This window comes from Lygodium microphyllum, chromosome 17 (assembly GCF_053477565.2).
Source record: "Lygodium microphyllum isolate KBCC chromosome 17, Lygodium_microphyllum_v1.1.10, whole genome shotgun sequence".
Classification (NCBI taxonomy): Eukaryota; Viridiplantae; Streptophyta; class Polypodiopsida; order Schizaeales; family Lygodiaceae; genus Lygodium; species Lygodium microphyllum.
The window spans coordinates 14,930,675-14,957,928 of NC_141151.1; the positions used below are offsets into that span (position 1 = coordinate 14,930,675).

At 41.1% G+C, this 27,254-nt stretch overlaps 1 pseudogene; it reads left to right on the forward strand.

Moving 5' to 3' along the window:
• Positions 1-21,763, forward strand: part of LOC148021596 (protein ENHANCED DISEASE RESISTANCE 2-like) — a 36,593-nt pseudogene extending 14,830 nt beyond the window's left edge.
• The last annotated feature ends 5,491 nt before the right edge of the window (positions 21,764-27,254 follow it).

Sequence of the window (27,254 nt, forward strand, 5' to 3'; positions counted from 1 at the left end):
TCATACCAGACACCCCTTCTTTTAATTTTTTATGTTACACTAAGAATACTATACACAATTTGCTTTCATATTATTCACAGTATCGAAAAACCTTCTAATGTGTAAGGCTCAAAATACTCCAAAGAATACAATCTCTACAACATATTATTGGTTTAAAAATAGGGTTGACTAGGCTAACCTCCTAGTGTATCCCTACCCCACTCCTTGGATCTTCTTCTTAATCGTTTAAGTCCAACTTTTTTCCCTTTCTTTTCCTTTTACCTCCTTAAAATGTATACTAAAGTCGCAACTTTTTATTTGTAGACACAAAAAGGGACTTGCAACCCTTTTCCTTGTAAAGGCATTGCAATGGTCCCTCCCCTACTCACTTCCCAATTTTCCTTTCCCTCTTCCTCTCTCCCTCTCTCTCTTTCTCTCTCCTAATGTCCCTCAAGGTAAACATGCGGCCATTACTCATTACCATTATCATTGCAGCCCAGCTAGCTAGGGCTGTTCGACACCCCTCCTCTACTCATCTTGCACATTCATGCAAACGTGATCCATCGCCTTTATCCTTGTAGTGGCCTGGCTTGCGAGGGGCCTTGCTGACGTCTCCTCCCAGACCTATGGCCTACACATAGCTATCATGGCCACTACCCTCTTTCCCTTTCATAACATTCCTATGGATGTGACCCATCGCCTTTGTCCTTGTGGCCTGGCCTACGAGGGACCTTGCTGACGTCTCCTCCCAGACCTATGGCCTACACATAGCTATCATGGACACTGCCCTCTTTCCCTTTTGTAACGTAACCAGTAAATTGCATCATTTTGCTAGATGCTAAAATGGACGGCTACTCCATGTCCTTTTTGCTCATACATGGCTATCATGGGTAACACTCTCGTCCCCATTTCCTTATATTATATCTACTAACATTCCGCACGCGCTTCGTGTGCATAGAATGCTAGGCCGCTTCACAGCAACATCACTGCCTCGAAGCAGAAAGCAAAGTTGCGGTGCTATTGTATAGGAACTTCACTCAACAATCCATTTCTCATATTTCTCTCTCCCCTTTTTCCTCTCTGTTTCTAATTTTTTAATTTACTCTCTCTCTCCCCCCAAATTCTCTATGTCTAATTTTTTTTCTCTCTCTTTCTCTGCCATCTATTTTAGTTTATTTTTCTCCTCTCTTGGTTTTCTCTCTCTCTCTCTCCCCTTTTTTCTCTCCCCGCTTTTCTTCTCTCTCTCTCTCCTTTTATTCTCCCCTCTCTCTTCTCTCTCCCTCTCCTCTTTTTTCATTTTTTTCTTCTTCTTCTCTCTCTCTCTCTCTCTCTCTCTCTCCTTATCTTCTCTTTGGGCTTTTCTTCTCTTTCTCTCTCTTTCTCCCCCCTCTCTTTTCCTTCTCTCTTTGTCCTCTATTTTTTATTCTCTCTCTTTTTAAATTTGATCTTTCCTCTCTCTATAATTCTCTCTACATGTCCCCCCCTCTCTCTCTCTTTTTCTTTTTCTTCTTCTTCTTCTTCTTCTTCTTCCAGTCTCTTTTAAAGTATGTAAATTTCATATGTTCCCTATATATAATTCTCTCTTTATGTTGTTTATGTTCTCTCTTCTTCTCTCTCTCTCTCTCTCTCTCTCTCTCTCTCTCTCTCTCTATGCCCCTTTTTCTTCTCCTTTCCTTTCTTCTAATTTTTCTTTTTTTATTCTCTCCCTCTCTCTCTTTTAAATTTTATATTTTCTCTCTCTCTTCCCCCTCTCTCCTTCTCTCTCTCAAAAAATATTTAAATTTAAAAAAGACTTTTCTCTTTTCTCTTTTTTTCCATATCTCTTCCTCTTTTCCTCTTTCTTCTTCTTATTCTTCTTCTCTCTCTCTCTCTCTCTCTCTCTCTCTCTCTCTCTCTTCTTTTTTCCCTTTTTATTCTTCTCTCATTTAAATTTTGTTCTTTTATCTTTCTTTTAAATTTTATCTTTCCTCTCTCTATAATTCTCTCTCTGTGTTCAAATTTTCTCTCTCTCCTTTTCTTCTCTTTGTCTCTCTCTCTTCTCTCTCTCTCTCTCTCTCTCTCTCTTTTAAATTTTATATTTCCTCTCTTTATAATTCTTTCTCTTTGTTCCCCCCTCTCTCTCTCCCCCTCTTCTTTCTTTTTTGCTCTTTGTATATTTCTCTTTCTCTCTCTTTCTCTCTCTTTCTCTCTTTCCTTATTTTAATTAAAAAGAAAGTTTAAATTAAAAAATTTAATCTAACTATGAGAGAGAGGGAGAGAGAGAGAGGCACAGAGAGAGAGAGAGAGAGAGAGAGAGAGAGAGAGAGAGAGAGAGAGAGAGAGAACCTAGGCCCTACACATGAGAGAGATGGGGGAGGGGGAGGAGAAAAATGTTTAATTTAAAAAAGACTATTCTCTTTCCTCTTCCCCCTCCTCTCTCCTCTCTCCTTCTCCTCCTCCTCCTCCTCCTCATTATTATTATTATTATTATTATTATTATTATTATTATTCTCTCTCTCTCTCTCTCAAAGTGTGTGAAAAATTATGTTTGAAAAACTTTAAATTTAAAAAACTTTTAAAAATTTTTATTAAGAGAAAAATTTAAATTAAAATGTTTAATCTAACTTCTATCTCCCTCTCAAAGTGTGTGAAAAATTATGTTTGAAAAACTTTAAAGTTAATTTTTTAAAATTTTTAATTAAAAATTAAATTAAAATATTTAATCTAACACACACATACACACACACAGAACCTAGGCCCTACACATGAGAGAGAGGGGGAGGGGGGAGGAATTTAATTAAAAAAGGGAGGGGGAAAAGAAAGAGAGAGATTATATATGAGAGAGAGGGGAGGGGGTTTTAATTTTAAAAATGGAGGTGGGGGGGGGAAGGCTTTAATGAAAAAAGGGAGGGGGAAGAGAAAATGAGATATTACACTTGAGAAAGAGGGGATGGGAGGGAGTTTTGATTGAAAAAGGAAGGTTTGGAAAAGGGGGTAGGTTCGGGAAGCCCTCTGGAGGTTTGAGGCTTTCTGAACCTATAGCGAAAATAATATAGTAGTAAGATACAGAATGGCATCAATACACCAATCATTACAAATTTCTTCATAAATCCTACAATACTCTTTCTCCTAATTGTCATGGGCAGCTCATGAATGACTGCTCATTGATTTCCTTAATCTCCAGCTAAGCTATCTTTGCTATGAAGCCTCCATAGTGGTGACAATAATAAGTGCTGCCATTTATTAAGTAGCCTTGACACAAATCTCAAAAGGTTCTTGTTGAAATAGATTGCTCGATCCCAATGACTTTGCACCTACACCAACAAATAACCCCTATTCACATAGCTTAAATCATAATTTTTTAGTTGCTATGAACTCCTAGCATTCATTGTCTGCCAGCATTCAACAAAACACACACACACACACACACACACACACACACACACACACACACACACACACACACACACACACACACACAATAAATATATCTTAAATATATCCTAATTAATAAGACAGTACATGCCTCGGAGCAACTCGGGCATGAATATATTCTCATACCACATAAAAGTTTCTACCCTTCTTCCCTTCTCCAAAATTTTTAAAAGAAAACAAAAATTTTCAAGCTAAACCCACTTATTTATATAATGAGACTCTACCTTGAACTTCCCCCAATCTACTATAGCCAATGCATTGTTACATAGTTGGAGGAGTACAATTCAAGGGCTTAAATGGTTAGAGACGAGTTAGAGGAGAGGGGACACCTCCTTATCCTAGGATATTTGGTTATGCCCCTTTGCCTATGAAGACAACATCTCAGCAGGCATAAGAGATGTGAAGAAATCATCCCTAGTTAAGAAGGGGCTGTAGAGATGGACAAATATATGGGACCATAGAAAGGGATACTTCGCTAAAATTGTAGAAGTCCAAAGTTGGGTTGTCAGAAGAAGAGGTGGGGTGGCTTCAAGAGTGTCTCTCCAAAAAAAGGAGAATTGGCCTACTATGAAAAAATATATTTGCAAGAATTCTCTCAAGATATTGAAGACAAATTGAGGCAAATGGTAGCACTGTTAAGAGAAGGAAGGATTTCAAAGTGTGGAAGGATAACGACTTTATAAAAATTCAAGAAGCTTGGAAAAGCATCATCCTTATAAGCGAACTCAATGCTTTCCTTTGGAAGATATTGTTCAAAAAATTTGAGTACTAAGGATAGGTTGAGAAGGTTCAGAGGCGTATATCCATTGCACGAGACATGCTTCTTTAAAGCCATGGAGTCAATCCCCAATGTGTTGTGGCATTGCGTTGCTACCTAAATAATCTAGAGGAAGATTAAGGCATGGGTTGGAGGGTTAGGATTCAATGTAGATGTCAAGATGAAGACTTGTCTTTTTGAGGATAAAGGGAGACTAGATGAAGAGTCTTTGAGATTATGAAACTTAATCAATGCCTTAATTAGGGCAATAGTTCTTAAGGCAATTCGATCAATCATAACCAAGCCATAGTGGGCAAAGGGGTAAGACTTAAAGCTAAGATTGTATGTGGCAAAGTTAGTGGAGAGATGGTTGCCCTACTTAGAGGGTTTAAGAAGAAACACCATGCCCTCAAGAGTGCCTATAAGTTGCTGAAGTAAACTTTGATGTAATAGACCATATGGATTTGATGCGCAAATTTCTTTTTGAATGCTCCATTGTAGCATCTCTAAGATGTACCTAAAAATATTTCATGATAGAAATATAAATATAAAAACTCAAATTGTTTAAGAAAATTATGTTGGGGTTCAATCAAGGTCTCCCAAAGCATCACAAAAAAAGTGAGAGGAGAAAATGCACGAAATGAAAAAAAGAAATGCCTTCAACTAACGTTAAAAAATTTATTGGACATGGTTTTTTAAAATTTAACAAAAAAGCAACTAGACAAAGCAATGGGATAGTACAAGAAACTTACACATGGGCAATCCCTTCCCATGCATGTCATAGGGTCATATCACCATCACTCTATGAGTGAGACAATACATTACATGTCACAAAAACCCACTCATGCTCTCCTCAAGGGAGGCATGGCCTCCTCATTCACATTGATTTTTGCCTTGACTTCACTCAAGGCAAACAATATTGGAGACAATAAAAGACTCTCGACAATGCAATTCGACTCCATTCCATCTTCTTTTCTAATACCCTTGGTCCTTACATGTGTTTTGTAGGAGACAACAGGCCCCAATAATGTTATTCTTTTTCACTATTTTGATATCCTCAACAACCCAACTTCCAAGAGCTTTATGAACATATGTGGGGTAATGGACTTGGTGGACTTTTTGAGACACCAAGAGAAGGGCCACCACAGTACACAGGTCAACACTATGGCATCATTTGGGATAAAGGCCATCGTAGCGTGTCAACCTTGAAAGAAGTTCTATGCACCCTACCCTCATAGTGGGTGCTTATGGTGGTCTTGTCCACCCTCACCAGGGAATGTTAGAGCATGGTAGGATTTGCAACCTCTAGAGAGATACCAAGTGCTCTCAACCTCAATAGCCAATAATCAGACTCTTGTGCGTGTGTGTCACCAAAAAGGTAGACTTGAGATCACTATCCTTAGAAATGGAATCAACCATGGGGCTACCCTTCTCTTTGGAATAAAACTTTAATAAGATTATGCCATGGGGTTTGCAAGGCCCCCTACTCAATCTCTACACATTTGGGTGAAATTAAACCAAGAAGGTCTAGGGGAAGGGTAATATCTACACAATATTTACCAAATAATTTATCTTGTTTACTATTTGAATCATAAGAAATGGTACATAACATACTTAGCCATGGCCAATGGATGATTAGGAATTCACCCTTATCTCTAGTCAAGTGGACACTAGACTTTAATCCTAATGGCCTTATATCAATAAACATGCCTATTTGGATCAATTTCCTAAAATTCCCATGCATCTCCTAGTTGAAGATGATAGCATCACCCCTAGGTAAAATCTTAGGCTAGATACTTGTAAGCCAAGCTAGCTTGAGATGGCACCCCAAATACTTGTGGACATTCATTTAACTATGGAGCTCCTTATAGTCCTGAACACTTGAATGAGTATGGTATTCATATACTTGAACAACTAGTTATCTATAGGATTTGTCTGATTCTTGTTTCAAATGCTTCAAAAAAAAATAAAATATAAGAGATTGCCCTGATTTGAAATAACATGAATGAGCTGAAACCCCCAACCCGAACATAGAATAGAATGTTGATGGTTTCCAAATTGTTAATGACAAGAAATGTAGATCCTTTCATGAAGGCTTTTCCTTGTAGAAGTTCCATGCTTTTTGCAAAGCTTTGGGCTTCCTCCTCTTTGTGGATTCCACAAGGCTTGGCACTTCCTTACATATAAGTGCTGACTCTTATTCACCACATCACTTCGAAGGGGGAGGGGGACTTGTTACTATCTTGATAATGATGTGTGTGAATACACTTAGTGCTATCGAGGCACTTTTTTCTCTCTCTAGGAGGTTTTTTTCCTTGGCCTTGTATATAAGCCTATTTCACTTTAAGCCATACTTAGTCTTGTAAATCTTCTCTATTATATGCTCTCAAGATTTTTCTTCTCTAAGATGTGTTTGCACATTACTACAACCCTAAATCCAAAAACTAAAGAGCAAAGATGAATTTTCATTGTGTTGATTTATGCAAATTGTTCTTAGTCAAGTAGGCACTTGTTTTGCAAATCATTGCAAGTTGTAAATGCCAAATTATTATGACTAGTGATTTTATTGTTGTAGAGAAATTTCAAGATAGATAATGTAGTTATCATGTTAATACATGAAAGGAAAAGAATACGTGTCGATGGAAGATTCTTCCAATTAAGAAAAGTGAGACTTCCTTTGGAAGGGTATATATTTAAGCTAGAATCTTGACTTCTTATGTAAGTGCTTCCTTCAAGATTTGTAAGGACATAGTCTCCCAAGATAGTAGCAAACTAGTAGCTCTCAATTTGTAATCTCTCGAACCTTGAGCATAATAGCATTATGATACTTGCCTAATTCAAAAAAACTCCCATGGGTCTGTTATATTGAGTTTTCATGCCTCTCAATTGACCTTTTGAGAATCTCCACCTTTTGTACCTTGCCAAGAGCCTCTATGCAATATTTGAAACAATTCAACATCTTAGAAATAATATTGCATCACTTAGTGTCACTCTACCTAACTTTTGTAACTATAGAATTTTAGGCCTTGTCTTTTGTGTGATACTTACACTTTGTCTCTACTTAATCCTCCTTGATTAGAGCTTATTTGCATGATTTCCACTCAATTGAGCCATGATGTTTGCATGTTTTCCATCCAATTGAGCAACTATACAGGCATGTAGTAAAAAAATTTCTCTCATCGAGAGTTGAGATCATCATGTGGGTTGTTGAGAGGCAAAATAGAATGGCAAAATAATATATCCACAATTCAAGATATACCTAACAAGGATTGACATGCTCTATGTGTGTGTGTGTGTGTGTGTGTGTGTGAGGGAAGATATGGGGACAAGAATTTCAATAAAGATGGAAGTGGGGAGAGAGTGTTAAAGTATGCAAGCTCACATCCCTATGAGTGCACTTTTGATAGTAGACAATATGTGGGGTTGGATTGTGGAAAAGTCTCCTTCAACCAAGGAGTAGATTTTTGGTTACCACCTTTGATTTAAGAAGTTTTGTAGAGTTGATATCCCTCAATCCAACCACTAACTTTTGGAGGAGTAAAAAGTAAAATGTTCATCTTTTTGCAAACTACAACTTGATAAGTGGGATCATCTAGGTCTAATATGTAAATCCTTCTATATAGCCATGAAGTTGACTGGTTACCTACTCATAGGAATCTGAACTACATCTATCTACCTACTTAGGGAGCTAAATATCTTAAGCTATAGATGTTATCTCAAGTTCAAATGTGAAAAAGATTGTTCCTTACAACATAAAACATCCACCTACCAAAGAGATCCTCAAGTTTCACTCACTATACAAAGATATATCAAATGTTCTATTGCATTATGGAATAGTTTTGGAATCTAGCTGTAGCAACAAGCAGTGAAACACCATAGAGGTGTACTATGAGAGTATAGAGTGGTGCTGAGTGCAGCCCACACTCTCAATGTTGTACATGTTGGCATATCAAAGCTATTTGAGCTCCCTAGTATTAGTTTAAGGTTTGGGGATTAGCCCCTCACTTGTACTTGGGTAGTCATTGCTGCCCTTCTCTTCTGAATAAGTAGTCTAATACCATTGCTTCCTCTACATAGTTTTATTAGTACTATTATACTATCAAGGGTATTATCAAAACTACTAGCACTACTACTATTGTTGTTGTACAATTGGTTACAATCGTGTCTCCTTTTGTCTTCCTCACCAAAATTTCTCATGGTTCGAGAGTAGCTACTTCAGAATCTTACCTAGTGTGAGCCTTGCATGTGTGAAGATGTAGTCACTCCTCTTCTTTCAATATCGTTGGGAGTTGATTGCTGCCACCAATAGACCAAAAGCAGACGAGTTTACTAGAGAAGAATTGGCCAAATGGGATAAGACAACCATGGTTGCTATCCGTATGATGAAGCTTAGTGTCAAGGATGATATTCTCAGCCATCTCATGGATGTGAAAACTCCTAAGAAAGCTTGGGAGGCCTTGAAGAATATATATGAATCAAAAATCACATGAAGACAAAGAGCCTTGAGATCTGAGGAGCTCACCAACACAAAGAGAAATGAATGAAATAATGCCATAGACTTCATCAAAAGAGTCAAGTATCTACATCAACAAACTAATTGCTATGCGAGATAAAATGACAGATGATGAGTTGTCTGCAATCATCATTCATGGTTTGAAGGAAGGATATGAAGGACTTGTACAAGGCCTCATCATTTTAAAGCAAAACCCCTCACTTGATGAGATGGAATAGATCCTTAAATATGAATATCAAAGGCAAGCAACTATGAAGAACATTCATAATGGAAGCTCTACAAGTACATCTACAAACACAATTGACAAAGCCCCTTTTTTCAGTAAGAGAAATCAGAAGTTTCAATACCCAAATAGGAAGAGGAAAATACCAATCAAACCAACCCAACCGCAACAATAATGAACAATCTCATGAACATAATCATCATTCTTATAGTAGATGAGACCATTCCTCTAGAGGTAGAGGAAGAGATAGAGGAAAAGGCTACCATAACTCAATTTAATGTAATTATTATTCAAAATATAGGCCATTTGAGAAAGATTGTAGGAAGAAGCAAATTGGTTTGAAGGGAAAATTAGCTAGCTTTATTGATAGAGAAGGAAGCTCTTAATGCTTCTTTCAAGACAACTCTCTATACTCTATTGAGGAGATACACAAGCTAACGGTGTAGCAAAGAAGAAACATGGTGGATTGATTGTGAGGCAAGATCCCACATGACTTCTCATGTTGAACATTTTTCTAAATTGGATTCTACTCACAATGATAATATCCAAGTTGCAAATAGTACTCCTTATCCTATTATAGGTAAAGGAGATATACATGTCTAGCTTAATATATAGTTGAAAAAGATACTTGGAGTTGTTTCCTTTGTACCCTGATTGACCAAGAACCTACTTTTAGTTGGAGCCATGGCAAATAAAGGCTTCAAAGTGGAGTTTAAAGGCTGGTAATGACTCATTAAAGACATGTAGAAATTACAAGGCATAGTGGACATAATCTGAGCAAGGAGTAAAGAGCACACAACAAATATGAGAAGAACATAAACTATTTTAATTTAAAACAAACTCATACAAAGATGGCTTTGTCCACCCGTGCCCTTCCACTGTGAAGCTTAGATGGCAATCCAGATAGATGATAGGCATAGAGCTTAAGGGTAGCTGGAAGGACTCTGACTGGGTGAAAGATAGATTGACAATGGCTGTAGAGCGGTCTTCCTTTTATAGCATGGGAAGGTAGTCTGGTCGACATGTCTGATCATATTATGAATCTTCCCTAGTTGATTAGGAAATATTCTAGGGAATATTCCCTTTACCTTGAGCTGGGTGTGCTGCCCTCCTCGGACCCCCGTCGGGGGGGCCGTTGGCCCTCCTAAGACCCCCTATCTAGGGGCCACAAGATTCTCAAGAAGAACAAGTAGGTCAAAAGGAGTTCTTGATCTCATTCATGAAAAAGTATGTAAATTAGCCCATACTTGGGTATTCTTCATGAAATCCAAGGCTAAATTATGTGACATATTCAAGCAGTTTCATATTATGTTTGAGACTATGATAGGTAAAAGAAGCAAGATTTTCAAGTTAGACAATGGAGGAGAGTTTTGAAAGGTGAGAAGGATTGAAGCTTGCTTGGAAGTGAGCTATGGCGGAGAGCATGAGCAAGAAGAGAGAGAGACACATATGGGAACTCCAACAGTCACAATGTGTGATCGGGCCTTCCTTTATTCAAACTATCACTAAAATAATAAAGAATAAAGTGACAATGGGACGGGCGCCTGCTACCTGTAGTGTGCAGTGGCGAGTACTGTCAGTGTAGTAATACATGGGTGGCTAGGCAGAGGTGCCTTTACCCCCAATAACCTCCCACTTAAAGGTGAATCTACCCTAGTGAAGAGTGAAAAGAAAAAGAAAAAATAGTACAATGTACACATGTACAACAAGATGAGGAAAAATGTCATCTCATCCAATGCCCATCAATCTCCAGAGGAAGGCAAAGCGCTCAGTAGTGAGGCTTTTCGTGAGTAGATCTGCAGGATTTTTGTTAGTGGAGATCTTGACAAGGTCAATAGACTTGTCCCCCATGACCCCACATATGAAGTGATACCTCACCTCTATGTGTTTTGTCTTCACAATGGAAGACTGGATTCTTGGCTAGCTGAATAGCACTCATAGAATCAGAATGCAGCGTAGGTATAGTATCAATCCCAAGGTCATGAACCAAATGGCCCAACCATATGGCCTCTTTGCAAGCCTCAGTGGTTGCAACATACTTGACCTTAGTGGTAGAGAGAGCTGTACACTTCTGAACCCTAGACATAAAAAAAACGACACCTCTAAGATATGTAAAGACATAGCGAGAAGTGGACTTCCTACTATCTGCATGTCCTGCATAATCGGAGTTTGTGTAGCCCACAACTCCTGTATCCTAGCTGCCATAACAAATACACATATATGCTGTGCCCTTTAGGTTTCTCATGATACCCTTTACGACATTCCAATGCTTTTTGCCAAGTATAGCCATATAGCGTGCCACAACACCAACTGCAAAGGTAATATTTGGACGAGTGGCTATCATGGCATACATCAAATAGCCCACGGTTGATGCAAAAGGGATCTTGACCATCTCAGCCCTTTGCTCATTTGTCTGCGGACAATCGGCCTGTGAAACCTTCACATAAGAAGGTAATGGAGAGCCGATAGGCTTTACGTCCTGCATGCAAAAACACTCAAGGACTTTATGAATGTACTCCCTCTATGAGAGGTAGAGTAGTTCCTGATGCTTATCGTGCTTAATGCGCATACCAAGAATGTGAGAGGTCGGGCCAAATCCTTCATCTCAAAGCTCTTCTTCAGCTGAGATTTAAGAGCATCCATCTCATCATGAGCTTTCACTGCTATCAGTATATCATCCACATAAAGTACCAAAATAAGCAATGAGCCATCACGGGCTTTCTTCGTGTAAAGACACGGATCCATAGCACTTCTGCTGTAGCCCGTGACTACATAAAGGCATGAAACTTATGATATCACTCTCTACATACCTGCTTCAAGCCATAAAGAATTTTCTTCAACTTGCACACTAGGTGCTCCCTGCCAGGTTCTGCAAAGCCCTTAGGCTGCTCCATGTATATCTCATCATGTAAATCCCCATGTAAGAATGCAGTCTTGACATCCATTTGGTACAAGTCCAAGTCAAGCTGCACGACTAAGGCCAAAACCAAGTGGAGGGTAGTCATCTTGACCACAGGAGAAAAGACTTCATCAAAGTCGACTCCATGCTCCTGTTTAAAACCCTTTGCGACAAGTCTTGCCTTATAAGCCATCTTGGGGTTTCCAGGGATACTTTTCAACTTGTACACCCATTTACATGACAAAGCCTTGCCTTGAGGCAGTGCAACCAAATCCCAAGTCATATTCTTGTGCATGGAGTCTATCTCAGACTGCATAGCCCTCTCCCATGAGCAATTGTCACCCTTGCGCATAGCCTCATTATAGGTGAGAGGCTCTCTTACATCTGTAACTAAGACATAATGCATCGAGGGCTCAAATCTATTAGGTGGATGTCTATCTCTTGTAGACCATCTCACGGCAGGCTCTGTGACCGGTTGAACACCCTGGCCATGTGTATCAACTACTGCTACAGGCTGTCCAACTGGTTGTGCAGAAGCACATGGCTCCTCCTGGAATATAACCATGCGTATCTCTACCACCTTCTTAGGCTGCCTATGCATCTTGTCTTCATGGAAGACTATATCATGGCTGCGGATGACTTTCTACGCTTGCGGATCCCAAAGGCGGTAACCCCTCTTGTCTGCATCCCCATAGCCAAGGAAAATGCATTTGACACTCTTAGGATGATCCAACTTAGTATGCTTGTCTTTGGGCACATGGCAGAATGCCTCACATCCAAAAAACGTAGATGCGCATAAGATGGAGGTTTCCTAGTCCATACCTCCTCTACAACCTAGAAATCCAAACCACTAGAAGGTGATCTATTTATGACATGCACAGCTATACTGACTGCTTTAGCCCAAAAGCTTTGTAGTAAGCCTGCATAGCTAAGAATACTATGTACACGCTTTTGGATGGTTCTATTCATTCGCTCAGCCAAACCATTCAAGGGTGGGATATAGGGGGCAGTCAATTGACGCTTAATACCCCTCTTGTCACATAGTTGCTCAAAAGCATGTGACACATATTCTTCCTCATTGTCAGTCCTAAGGCATTTTAGTCTATGCCCAGTCTAGTTGTTAACCGTTAGACGAACAAGATGAAAAATCTGGAAAAGCTAAAGCAGAAGACAAAGGCCAAGGAAATGTGAAACGAAAGACAAAGGCACGCCAAGAAAAATCTAGAAACACAAGAAGTGCAAAAAATTCCTAAATAAGGGAAAAATGCGCACAAGGAAAAGCGCAAGTCAATACTTTTGTAAAAGAGCGCAAGCGCATCATGATTTAATTTAAGGAGCACCGGGCTCTCACCCGTGCAATTTGTAAATGTAGACGAGCGGTGGAAAGGAAGCTAGGAAGATAGAAGGACAATGGAAAAAAGGGCCTAGGCCATGACCGACCATGTAAAAAAGGGGATAAGGGGATGACTGCCCAAAATGGATTTAGGGTTTTGTATATAAAGTTGAAAAGTAAATGAGAAGCTCATTCTTGTGTGTGGCCAAAAGTGGGTCTCCTCCTCTTCTTGTTCTTGTTCTTCTTGCTTGCTTGAGCTTGTGCTTGAGAGAGGGAGTGAGCGTGTGAGGGTGAGGGATCGGGGAGGAGAAGCTCTCCATCTTCCCCTCTCTTCTTCTCTTCTCTTCTCTTCTCTTATCTTGCTCGCGGCTATGGAGCTTGGAGCGTGGAGCTTGAGAATGGAGCTTGCTTGAAGCTTGCACTTGGATCGTGGAGCTACCGGAGTGCGCAGGAGAGGAGGTAACTTGATCGGCATGAAGGCAAGCTCACTATACCACTTGGCCCTTGGCCCACCCAACTTGGCCCACCTGAATCGGCCCTCGGACAGGTCGAATGGGGCATTCAACCCCTGCAATTCGGACATGTTGGGCCGAATTTGGATTTTTTCAAATTTTAACTTGCAGACCCTGAAACTGACCAAGAGACCATATAGAGCTGAAACCATATCATAGATCGATCATTGGGTTGAAACTTAGAGCAAGTAGTTTTAACTTTGGCTATAAACAGTCTTTCAAATGACGTATGGCATTTACTATAATGGCCTTGTGGGCCGGGGAGGGGACTACCCCCCTCGGACCCTCGCAGAGAGGGCTCTGCCTCCTCTGCACCTCCCCCAAGTAGGTTGGAGAGAAAATGCGCGCCGTGACAGGTCCTCCAAATAAGACCCTAGTGTAGTAATGGCTCTACACGAGCATGGATTCTCACTTGCAAAAGAGCAACCAAAAGCCCATGCCCGAACAAAGACAAACAGAGACCCTAGAATCTCAATGGGCCAATCTAGCCAACAAGGGCAAAAATTCCACACTGCAAAAACACGTATGTGTTGCATTCAGACTGTATCTAGTCAAAGCGGAAATCAACAACATCAAGCTACAACTGCGAGGATGACTAGATATGACAGTCCTGATGATAGATGCACTTTGAATAGCATTGCACAGACGATCCAAGACATTAGTGGAGAATCCATATCTCGTCGTGCAGTTGGGGACCTAAGGGCATTTGTTATAAGGCTTAAATTTATAAGCCAAGACCCAGAAGATGAAGACATAGTACCGCATGCTTATCTTAGGGTCAAACTCACCGCGAAAAGAGAGCACACTATCTATGCTCTGATCGATGAAGGAGCAAATTTTAATATCTTGACCTATGAAGCATAGACCCTACTAGGCCAACCAAAGCTCACACCGACTAATGCAACTCTTAGCCCTTATGGGGGACACGCATAAGCACTCATAGGGAAGTGCAAAATCCTTGCGACAATTGAAACTGAAAGCTTGCCTATCCTATTTCATGTTCCTCCAAATAGTGCTAATTGCGGAAAGGAAACTCTCCTAGGAAGACCCTTCAAAAGGGTGACCAAGTGTGAGGCCGACTATATAGCATAGAGGATACACCTGACATTACCGGGTGTGAGGATAGTCACAACCTTTAGCAAGGGTAACCTCATCGAACCTGGAGGGAAAGGCAAGGAAGGTGCTGACATAATAGTCAAGCCTGCTAACAAGAGTAAGGACTTGTTGGAAGAGTTGATACAAGCACAGGTCGAACAACAATAACCAATGAGTGAGGCCATGCCTGAAACAAGAAGGTCAAGAGATAATGCCAAGGACGGGCTTTGGACTTACAAATTATCGTAAAAGACCCCAAAAGAAGCCCAAGCCTTATAGACGAAGGCATCAATGGAGGGTTAGCACAATGCCGAGATGGATATCCAAAGCGTTGCTACGTGCTCAAGGATATTACGCATGTAACCGATGGATTTGGGTGCCAAAACCCCCTGCTAAACCTCCTCTGTCGACCGAAGGCTAGATCGTATCAAGAGTAAAGAAGTGTAGGAGGAGATCTAAACGAAAAACCAACTCTCGAGTGGAAAACAGTGGAGTGACCGATCCCCTCACGATCGAAATCAAGAAACCAAACGGGACCACTCAAAGGGTAGATCCTCAGCCTAGCATGCTTGACAAGCATATATAAGATGTAATCCTTGAGGATATGCAAAAGCCATTAGTGCCCAACAAGCATTTGATTTCCCAAGAGGATAATAGGCATCATAGGCACAACATTGCTCATGGCAAGGTTAAGAGCTCAACAAAGCAAATAACAAAATCATCTAACAGCCACGAGCAAATATCCTAGCCAGTGTCAAAGCCACATAGGAGTCCCAAGTCTTCTATACCCTCTTCCCCTAAATAGACACAGGAAGCACAACAGTCGTCAATTGTGGCTACTCAATCCCAATCTCTACCTACATTTGAGCTTCCAAATGTCCAAGAGGCAGGACATGACACCACCCTTAGCTCTCAACCTAAGGATATACCTGTGCAATCCACCGTGGCTAGCTCAACTGATGCTCGATATACACAAGTGAATGCTCTAAGGGCAACAAAAGACATGACCACTTCCAATCGACCTAAGGACTTGACACCACAATCCACCAATCGTGGCCAAGTCCACTGAACTAGCTACTACTACTTCCAATCAGGGATCACAGTAGTCATAGCCCTTGGCCGTGACAATGCCCCTTGCGGAATGTGTCCTTAGTAGTTTACATGTGGAGGAGGTGTTGCAACCAACTTCCTTAACAACTCCAGCACTTCCAAAGCGCTTAAAGCCTAAACTGGAGGAGTTAAATAGAAGGGAATTGACTGAAGAGCTAGACTCTCCAAAAAGGGAGGCAGTTGTATCCTCACAACCTAGTGAGGATATTCAGCAAGCCGCGGCTATGTCCCATGAGGAGACACTAGAGAAAGAGAATGCCGAGGCCCAGCCAAGCACATTGACAAAACTGACCTAGTTCAAGGTTTCGAGTCTTCAAGGGATACACCTTGATTGCCTAAGAAAAAGAAGAGAAAAGAACGAAAACAACAATGGCAGTTGCAAGTGGCTGTAGACCCCAAGAAGATTGAAACCAAGAGTGTCGAAGAGTTGAGCAATAAAGCATTGAGTCCATCCACCAATGAACCCATTAATGTCTCTTCTAATAGTGGTGAAACCTTAGACACATCTATGTGTTCTGAAAAATCAAAGCAGTTGTTACCATCAACGGTTGCTTGCAACACTCAATCCACCAACAACAGAATTCACATTGACCAATCAAGAGTAGATACAACACTATCACAACAGGGTGACAAATCTATACCAGTCACACCCGAGGAGAACCATGACACAGTAGCAGCAAAACCTCAAGAAAAACACACAAACCCCTAGAGCATAAGCAATCCTAGCGTTGACCAATCTTGTTCATCTAGGCCTGAGCCCCTAGCTATGCTAAAGCCTAGGCAAACTCCTAGAACCTTGCATGAGATAGCAACCGAGCAAGCCCTTTCATCAAGCAAGTCCAATAGCTCCCAGCTACTACCGAAAGTGCGGTGTCCTTGTGTTCAATTATGCTACGTCGTGCAGTCACAACACAAAGGATGTCTCATACACCTTCATGTGTACTTCTTCTCAACATGGACAACTTTGCTTCATCCACACATTGTTACGAGAAACCAGCCCGCGGTCTTCTAACTACGTAATATCTAAGTATGCATGAGCACTCATATAATATCTGAACAGAAATATATACACAGTTTGGGTCCTCAAGTACAGGACAATACTCCCAGCTTGCTTAGAGTTTGACCTATCCCCCAAACTAATTGAACTATGTCTTGTGCACGATAGAGAAGACTAGCACTACCCCTAGGAAGAGACCACCTATGAGAGGTTTTTAATTGCAAGTATTGAAGACTGCGAAAGTGTCGTTTGCTCTTCATCGACACCCAACTCTGAATTCTTATCCTTTATCATCTTGCAAGCCCGTTAGGAATCGTCATGTGCAAAATCCCCAACAAACCAACACTTGTGCTGGCCATCAGTGCAATCCCCAATAAAGAACAACCCTACCACCAACTCCAACACCCTATCACTAGCCACCTAGGCCACCAACGTGCCCCCAACAACCTTCCTCCACACCACAACCAATACTCCTCCACGGCAACCACCGATGTTCTTTCCACCCACGTCTTCAGTATAGGCCAAAGCCTGCTATCTACGACGGTGAGTGCCATGGAACTGGCACTCGTCTAGAAGAGGGGGGTAATGTTAACCGTTAGACGAACAAGGTGGAAAATCTAGAAAAGCTAAAACAGAAGACAAAGGCCAAGACAAAGTGAAACGGAATACGAAGGTATGCCAAGAAAAATCTAGAAACACAAAAAGCATAGAAAAGTCCTAAATAAGGGAAAAAGGCACACAAGAAAAATCGCAAGTCAATAGTTTTGTAAAAGGATGCAAGTGCATCATGATTTAATTTAAGGAGCGTCGGGCTCTCACCCGTGCAATTTGCAAATGTAGACGGGCGGTGGAAAGGAAGCTAGGAAGATAGAAGGACAATGGGAAAAAGGGCCTAGGCCACGGCTGACCATGTAAAAAAGGAGATAAGGGGATGACCGCCCAAAAGGGATTTAGGGTTTTGTATATAAAGTTGAAAAGTGAATGAGAAGCTCATTCTTGTGTGGCCAAAAGTGGGTCTCCTCCTCTTTTTGTTGTTGTTGTTGTTGTTGTTCTTCTTCTTGCTTGCTTGAGCTTGTGCTTGAGAGAGGGAGTGTGAGAGTGTGAGGGAGTGAGCATGTGAGGGTGAGGGACCGGGGAGGAGAAGCTCTCCATCTTCCCCTCTCTTCTTCTCTTCTCTCCTCTTCTCTTGTCTTGCTCGCGGCTATGGAGCTTGAAGCGTGGAGCTTGAGGATGGAGCTTGCTTGAAGCTTGCACTTGGATTGTGGAGCTACCGGAGTGCGCAGGAGAGGAGGTAACTTGATCGGCATGAAGGTAAGCTCACTACACCCATAGATATGGATGGCACATCGACTATGTGAGAGGTAGCCATTAGTGCTCGGCTTGGAATGCTTGAAACAATAAGTGGTCCATGGGTCTTGGCGGTTAAGTAAAAGCTCTCATATTGGTTTTTAACAAATGCAAGTCATCTTTGAAATATAGCCAAGCCATCAGACTTAAGCTTAATGGGGTAAGCCGAGACTTTACACGAAAAATCATCAATGAACGTCACAAAATACTTTGCACCACCCATAGATTGACGGGGCATGGGCCCACAGACATCCAAATGTACCAATGCCAAGGGCTCCCTCATGCATGTCCTATTAGACTTCTTATATATATTCCTAGTTTGTCTCATAAAGACAATGCTCACATGAATCAAAACATACGTAGTCAAGGGGCGGTAAGTACTACAAACCAAAAAGAATTTTCATTTCCTTCAAGAACATATGGCCCAAACGGGCATGCCAAAGGGATACATGTGGGATGGAACCCATTGACAAAACATGGTCAACAGAGGACCCATAAAGTATAAGAAGATAGAGGCTGCCAGCTTTGGCACCTCTAGCAAGTACAAGTTTGCCATGGGTGATCTTCCAGGCAGAATCCCCAAATGAAATATGAAACTCAGCATCATCAAGCTACCCTGCAAACATAAGACTATGTGTAAGTGAAGGTACATGACATACATCTTGTAATAGAAAGGTACTGCCAGTAGAGAACTGCAACCGTACATCCCCAATGCCAACAATAGCAAGTGACCTATTATCATCCAAGAGGACTAAACCAGAGACAGTGCGATAGGGGTGGAACCACTCGTGGCATGGTGTAACATAAAATGAAGCACTAGAATCCAAAAGCCAGCACTACGCATACATAGAGTAAACATCGGTTAACGATGTAGCATCACAAGAACTAGCTGCAAGTATGTACTCCCCATCGGAGTCATCAGTCTACATGACATTTATCTCCTCAATTTTCACACTGGATTTCACAAGCATAATGCTGCGATCAGAGGACTTTTCATGTACTTTGTCTTTCCCCTTCTCTTTGCGCTTCTCATTGTGCAACTCATGATACCGTGGGCGTATATGACCCTTCTTACCGTGATGATGATATGTCACATTTGCATTTCTCCCATGAGACTTGCTACGCGACTTAGACCTAAACTTCTGCGAGTCTCTGCCACGGCCATTTCCACGGTTATTCTTACCATTACCATCTCTGCCTCTAACAGTCAAAGCATGCGACACACGAGAGGCATCCAAGTTCTTACGGTTAATCTCTTCCTGCAGAAGAGCACTCTCTACATCAGGTAAGTTCAAAATAGTAGCAAGAGCACATAAGGTAGTGCGGAATACATCCCATAACTCACTTAGAGTCCCAAGCAAAAACAATGGAGCAACCTCATCAATAAAGGTAATACCCTGCGAAGTCAACTTCTTGAGAATAGCATGGAACTGGCTCAAATGAGCATACATTGTCATATTCTCCTTCATGCGCAGGTCCATAAGCTGCTTCGACCAATACATCTTACTTGCTGGACTTTTCTTGTCATAGAGGTCCTTAATTTTATCCCAAATCTGCCAAGCACTCTGTGCTTCCTCAACCACATTGTAATGCACCTGTTCAGTGAGAGACAAGATGAGGGTGGACTTGCATAACTCATTAAGCTCGTCCCATTTGTCATTAGTCATAGTTTCAGGTTGCTCGCCATGCATCCTTAGTGGCTTTATGTGCGATTTCTGCACCAATACTTGCCAAACTTGGCTCTTCCAATAGGCATAATTCGTACAATCAAGCTTAGTGATGTTAAAGATAGCATTGTCAGTGGAAGAAGAACCCTTAATGCAGTCCAAAACAGTGCAGATATTTCAAAACTGCTTGATGTTTTCTGTTGTAAACAGCCAAAATACCACCAAAACCAAGGCAAAATGACCATGAACTGATAGCTAATGATGTTGCCCAGCAAGTACCATCAAAAGTACATAAAATCAAGATGATTCAGTATGAAAATTTCACATTAGTCCATACATAACTACTTGCTCTAATAAATTATAGCTAGGTACAATGAGAGCAAACTGTAGGCAAAATTAATGCAGCAAGTTAACCATTGACTGTCAAAGCATAACTAGCATCAAGTGGTCATAAATCAACATATGACAGACATACAGACATCGAGCAAATACCCAAGCATGTAAAACGAATTCATCAGTAAGCCGACACACCCCCTATGTAGTAGGGCAAAGTGTACATAACACTAGCAAGACTTGACACAAAGAGGTGTATGCTCAGGGAGGCGAAGCCCAAATCAGCCCAAGTACATGTATACGGACCACGGCATATCAACCATGCAACATCCAAGTGAAGAAGATCCCAGTCTTAGAAGACTCAAAGCTCAATAGCATAAACCACCTGCTCAATGTCTGTCAAACATCCAACGATGCTCCCATTAGCACAAAAGCCATATGGATCAAGCCAAGAAGCTCAAGAAGGGCATATGAGAGCAATAGTGATGAAACATCCAAGACCAGACATCAATAAGACATCATGATAGGCTATGTAGCCTCCAATTAGAGCATCCATAGACATCAATTGTATTCCAAGTAAGTTTTCAAGCATGTCAAGACTGGTCAGACATAGGTAACATACATGCCATATGTACATCCAAGACGAAGCATCAAATGCATTCCAAATCATGAGTGCTCAAATAGCCCAACATCTTGATTTCTGTTGTTGAGGCTAATAGAATTGACTAACCAAGGTGCTCATATTCTTATCATGTGTAGGCTTAGGAGATTTAGTGCACATAAGTAAGATGGATTAGTGAGTAATAGATCTCTTGCCTTGTGTGTCACATTCACCTAGAAACATGCATGGTTAGGTTAAGATGTGAAGCAACCAAGGTGTCCGAATGGATCGAAAAGGTCAAGCACCTAGCCCTTCGGGACCTCGATAACTGCTCCAATGGCTAGGCCTCTCCTCCAGCTAGCATCTTCCAAGTCCGAGGTCCTACTTATCTCGAGTGTAGGCTCAAAATTATGGGCGGAGAATGGCTCCTGAAGCCCCTTGCCTTCAACTGGATCAAGAGCTCCACCAAGATATTCAACGTCATGAAGCATCCCAACAACAGAGTAAGAGCTGCTTTGGAGGAAGCCAAGAAAGAGTATAGATTCCGTCGCCTTTCATCTGGACCTTCAATCTGTAGGTCCCGAGCAAGGAAAACCATAGCTTGGTCTTCTACTATGTCACATTTGAGCATCTGCCAAAAGGTTTCCTGATGCAACACTTCCTTGACGGCGACATCTCCTTCAGGAACTCACGTTTCAAGCTCTTGGCCAATGTCAATGTCGTACAAGGCCCTTGGATTGTCAAGACTGTTGTCGGCGAGTTGTCTCCTTGGCAAGGCCATCTCTTGCAGCTATACTCGTGGTCAGGATTACATGGAAATAGATGCAGGTATTGGATCCTCCTTGATGGCAAACACAATTGTTCATCTTGCTTTTGGATATGTTACAAGCCTCACCATCGATCTTGCCTTCTTGTTGGAAGGATAATCCACGCATAAGTTGCTGGAGAGGATTTTAGGTACCATTCGATTTGCTAATGGATAGTATTGCATCATGTTTAGAAAAAAGCATTGAAGTTGGAACAACAAATATAAAAGAAACTAAAAACAAGCAATAAACAACAAAAATACATGTTGGAAATCTCTTTGTTATCACTCAATATAATAGGTCTCAATTGCATATTTTTTGAATGTTTCATTGGTTACAGGAAAGATAAGAGCCAATTAGATAGTATCCATGCTTATATTGAGAAAAATCATAAGTCAAGAGTTGAAGAGTGAGAATCTCTCATGGCCACTATGGAATCCATAGTATGTTGACCCATAGACTACTCGAATGAGATCTTCAAGTATATGTTTAAGTAACCACTAGTGCTTGATCATGGCTACTTCTTGCACACAGGTTTCCACAAAACCTCAGTGATAGGCTTGGGCATCAACACCTTATCCCATAGGCACTTGATTAAGCCTACCACATTACCATACTTGAAGTGCCCATAGGCACTCTAATATGGTCGACTAGGCCACCACCTTGTAAGGCATGAGAAGTGCCTTAAAGGGACCCACTTTGCACTTAGTGCTTGAGCACATGGAGGGGTGCAAAGACCTCCCCAACCTCATTGCCATGTCACAAGACTTGCCACCTCAACGTGTAGTCCATATGGATGGTCATTTGGGATGCTTCAGAGAATAGCCTTGACCTTGATATGAATGAACTTAGGCACAACCATGTAGTCTAGTTCAAAAGCACAAGGCTGAGACATTAAAAAGGGTAAGTACCAAATAAAGCTTGACTGCATCAACTCAAATATGTTAACTCAATTGTTAGATGGATGATCAATAGCACGATGGCTAAAAAAGCCAAGAACTAAATATACGACTCATTACTATTCATCAACTTGAGTGCATCAACTTCATCATCCAACTATGATGAAGGCCATGTTGGCAATTCTCAAGAACCATCAAACAAGTACAAGAGCAATAGAGTCTTCTCTAAGTGTTGATTGTCCCTCTTATTAGGGGTGTACGAGCATCACTACTCATTATCATTGTGGCATCAACAAAAGAAGGCACGTATAAGGAGAGAAGAAGAAATTGGGTAGAACAAGCATTATAGCATCAGTAAGAAGAAGGAAGGAGGAAGCATTGCGAAGGAGCTAGCTAGAAGAAGCATTGTAGCATCAATATGGAGAAGAAGGAAGGAGGAAGCACTATGACATATAGAGGTATTTGTTTTCTTTCCCCTTTGTTGTTATTGTGATGTTGGTTTTAATTGATAAGCTAATATACACGGCCTACTAAGCCTATTACATTGAGCCCTTACAACTTGATTCTATGCTTATCACCTTGGTCACAACCGATCACTCAAGACCTTGCCATCAAGCCCTCAAGTTGTAACCCATAGGCTCACCACCTTGCTAGGCTTTCGCACCACTGAGAACTTGATTAGATGTGTAGAACACCCCTCTCAAGCATCAACCGCACTCAAATTCAACTTGTTCCAAACCCACCTTTTCTATGCTAGTTTCCATCTTGAGTGCCAATTGGCACTTGAACTCATCTTTGAGTGACACATATCCTTAAGAAACCAAACACTCTAGTCAAGAGCCTTCAACCACACTTCATGCCACCAATGCTTACTCAAGTGACATCACTTGAGTGCGACACACTTGGTCAATTAGGATCAAGAGCTACATCATTTCCACATGAAGGACACATACTTGTCCACTTGACACACTTTAGGACACCTTGGCATTGCCATGCACAAGCCCTACCTCTACCTCATTGAGGCTGGCACATCCACTTAACCCATAGGAATCACCCACATAAGAGCACTACCCTGGACATAAGCACACCTTTATGTAGTTAAGATTAGGCTTATCATTCTGTATTTAGGAACTTAGGGTTAGGTTGATCCTTAGGTCAAGCACATAACTAGACTTTAGGACATGCATACATGCATCTAGCTCATATTCTCAAATGAAAACCATGTTGAATGTGTTGGGCATTGGATGTCAAATGGTTTAGATAGTCTATCAATGGTTGGAACAAATAGTCATGCCTTTTCAGATCTATCAATTGGCAATGCAACTCTAACCATTCTTGATGTATTCACAAAGCTTCTCAATGATTATGATACTTGCAACAATGCAGTTCTTTTTTATATTTTGTACTTGATATTGCTAAACCTCATGGGTCAATTATTCTCATCTCCAAACCTTGGTTGGATTCTTTCTATTCAATGTCTCAATGGCTACATGGTTACTGTGGGTTATGTTCATTTTCTCAAGCTCACTGGTATGGTAGCACAGGATCCAAATGTCTACATCCACTAGTTCAAGGTAGCATTTGGGATAAAGTACCCAAGAAATGTAGATGAGGCTCATCATGCAATGGTGTTTGAAACTCCTATGTGGAAGAAAGCCACTGCTTAGCTTGTAGAGCAACATGGTTGGAAAACATATCCAGATGCCAAGTTGGCCTTCTTTACCCTATTCCAATAAGATCACACTAATCCCCAAAAGTTGGAATGCCTTTAAATTTTGAAGCAGGGAGATTCAAATGTTCAATCCTATATTACACAATTTTGTGTGTTGCTTTAGTGGATTACTAATCAAGCTACCAACTTGAAAGGGGAGATATTGCACGCTATCTATATTTGGGAGATAAACTACATAGGTCACATGGTGTTGGCAATAGAGGATCTTTCCTCCTGTGATTTGGATCACATTGTCAAGGCTGCATTATGGGTGGTACATTGCTTGGTAGGTTTTAAGAAAAAAAACAAAGAAGTTTACTCAATCCACTGAAAAAAGTTGCAATGCCCAAGATAGTGACTTGGATTTTCACAAGCCACATGTCTATGGTTACCTCTCATATAACCATTGTGACTCTCCAAATGAATGTAGTGAGCTTGCCGATTTACCTTCCCTGGTAGTAGTCCCACACCTATGGAGGTGAAGCTTGAAGTGTTGTCCCACACTTGAGGACCCAATTGGTGCTAGGGGAGATGTATTACAAAGCTCAAAGTGATAGGTCTATTGATGCTCTTGAGACGTCCTTCCCTTGAGGTGTCCTTATTTTGTGAGATGGAAAAGGGCTAGGCAGTTGGGACCCCCTAGGTGTTATGATTGTGTGTGAGAATTAGTTCAAATAAATATATGAGCAAAAAAATATATTTATATACTATCATGAAAACTTACCTTGATATACTCAAAAGTTTTATACCTAAAAAGAAAATTGTATCTAAGTAAAATAATTGATTTTGCAAAGTCAAAATCTTGCAGGGACAAAATCCTATAAGATCTCTCCCGCTCCCAAAGGATTGCAATACTTCCTACTATTATGCAAAAGGGTTCATGAAAAGGTGGGATAGTGTGTGTTTTTGATCATGAGCTTGTGGTGCATGTATATAGCAAGATGTCTAACTACTTTTATAATAACCAACCGTAGAAGTGCATATTATATTCCAAGATCAACATAAAATAAGTAGACCCCTCCCCCCCTTTGATTGTGTAGGCATTTTACTGCACAAGTCATCATGCACCTGTTAAAATGTCAGATCTAGAGCATGGCAGGAGCTATGGGGGTTGGAAGATGAAGACTAAATTCATGTTGACATGGACAATGAGTAGACAATTGTTACACAAGTGAATTAGATTCCAAGATGGAAGCTTGGACTCATAAAGACAATCTTGTATATTGGACTGACACTGACACTAATAGAAAGAGAAAAGCATCATGATATTGTATTCATCATTCTAAAAGAGATAGTTAAGTACAATGCTTTATAGAAGTTGGGTTGTTCCACTCTGCTCATTGTGCATATGGGATTTAGGACATCTCTTCCTGGAGCATACATCATTTTTCTATTTCTCAACACCCCCCTCAAATGATGAATGCCTACACTTGCTGGCTTTTGCCCCCCTACATGGTGACATGGCCCAAGAGACTAGCTCAGAGGCAACCTAGTCAGGTTAAAGCTTGAAACTTTACATCTTTGGCAAGAGTTTTTGCAAAGCAAATCCACTAAGGAAAAAATAGAGATCCACTATGGGAAAAACATATAATGAAAACTCTTCAAAATAATCTGTCATAGTTGTTGATGGTAGTATGTTGGGGGTAAAGGTACCTCTCCCTAGCCGCCCGTGTATTACTACACTGATAGTACTCGCCACTGCACATTGCAAGTGGTGGGCGCCCGTCACTGTCCCTTTATTCTTTATTCTTTTAGTGACAATTTGAATAAAGGAAGGCCTGATCATACATTGTGATTGTTGGAGTTCCCATTTCATGTCTCTCTTTCTTGCTCTTGCTCACCTCTGCCATAGCTCTTCTAAGCAAGCTTCGATCCTTCTCACCTTTCAACTGGTATCAGAGCATGGATTTATGACAACTCGAGCTTGGTTCATGACTCTTGCAGCTTCCTATTGATTACCTACACTCATTGGGTCTCCTTTCCACAGCCATAGTTGACTCTCTCAAGCTCCTATCACTCCCCGACTTCCCGAGCACCTACTCGGTCCCTTTGGGCACCCTCAGGGCATTGCATCAGAGGTATTTCTCCATTTGCTTTAGGATTTCATGCTGGTCACAGATCTACATGCTTGAGAAGAAGAAGGGGGTAGTACCATTGTATCTTGTTGGCTCTATATCTTGACATAGGCCTTTGTGAGGCACCTTAGGCTTGTTGTGTGTCTTCTTTGGTGCCCCCTTGAGCTTCCTACTACCTTGACTAGTACAAAAACGTGAGCAAAAATCCCATACAGTTATCGTGAATTTGCACTAGTTTATGGCAGTCCCTGGATAGCTCATCCTAGTCATTGGCAGCCTCATTTGGATGCTATACACTTGGGTTATGCTTGGCATTTGATCTGGAGCCTTGGCATTGAGTATTGATGTGATTTGCTTTAGGTTTGGGACTATTATACATAGTTTATAGGCAGCCCACAGTAGTGCTACATTAGCATTTTATGTCCGGACCACTTTGGCATTATTATTGGTTGCTCGGTTTGGTCCTGAATGCTCCCTGAATGCTAGGGGAATGTATGCCTATGATGTGAGATGCTTTTGGGGATGAATTTATTCAGCCATTGACTATTTTGCATAGTCCACAAGTAGTCCAAAACAAGGCAGTTCCCTGTCATTACATTTTATGCTTATGCTACATGGTCATTTGATGCCCGATTATGCCCGGTTGGTGCCTATGCATATGGAAAAGTATGCCTATGGTTTGCCTATGGTTTTGAGCTTGGATTGAGCCACTGTTTGCTTAGTTTTGGACATTTATTTGCTTCTGGAATATTCAGGGCTGAAGCTCATTTGCTTATGTTTGGATATGCCTATTGGATTCGGGCTATGTCTTGGATGTATACATTGATGTAGTGACTCTCAGGGATCGATATATAGCTTGGATTTGCTCTCGGATCATTGGTTGAGCTTGAGCTCACTTCGCATAGCATTTGAATCTCCATATTTGATGTACTTATGGCATGTACTTTGTTTATGTCTGACTGGTCTTGACATGCTTGGCTTAT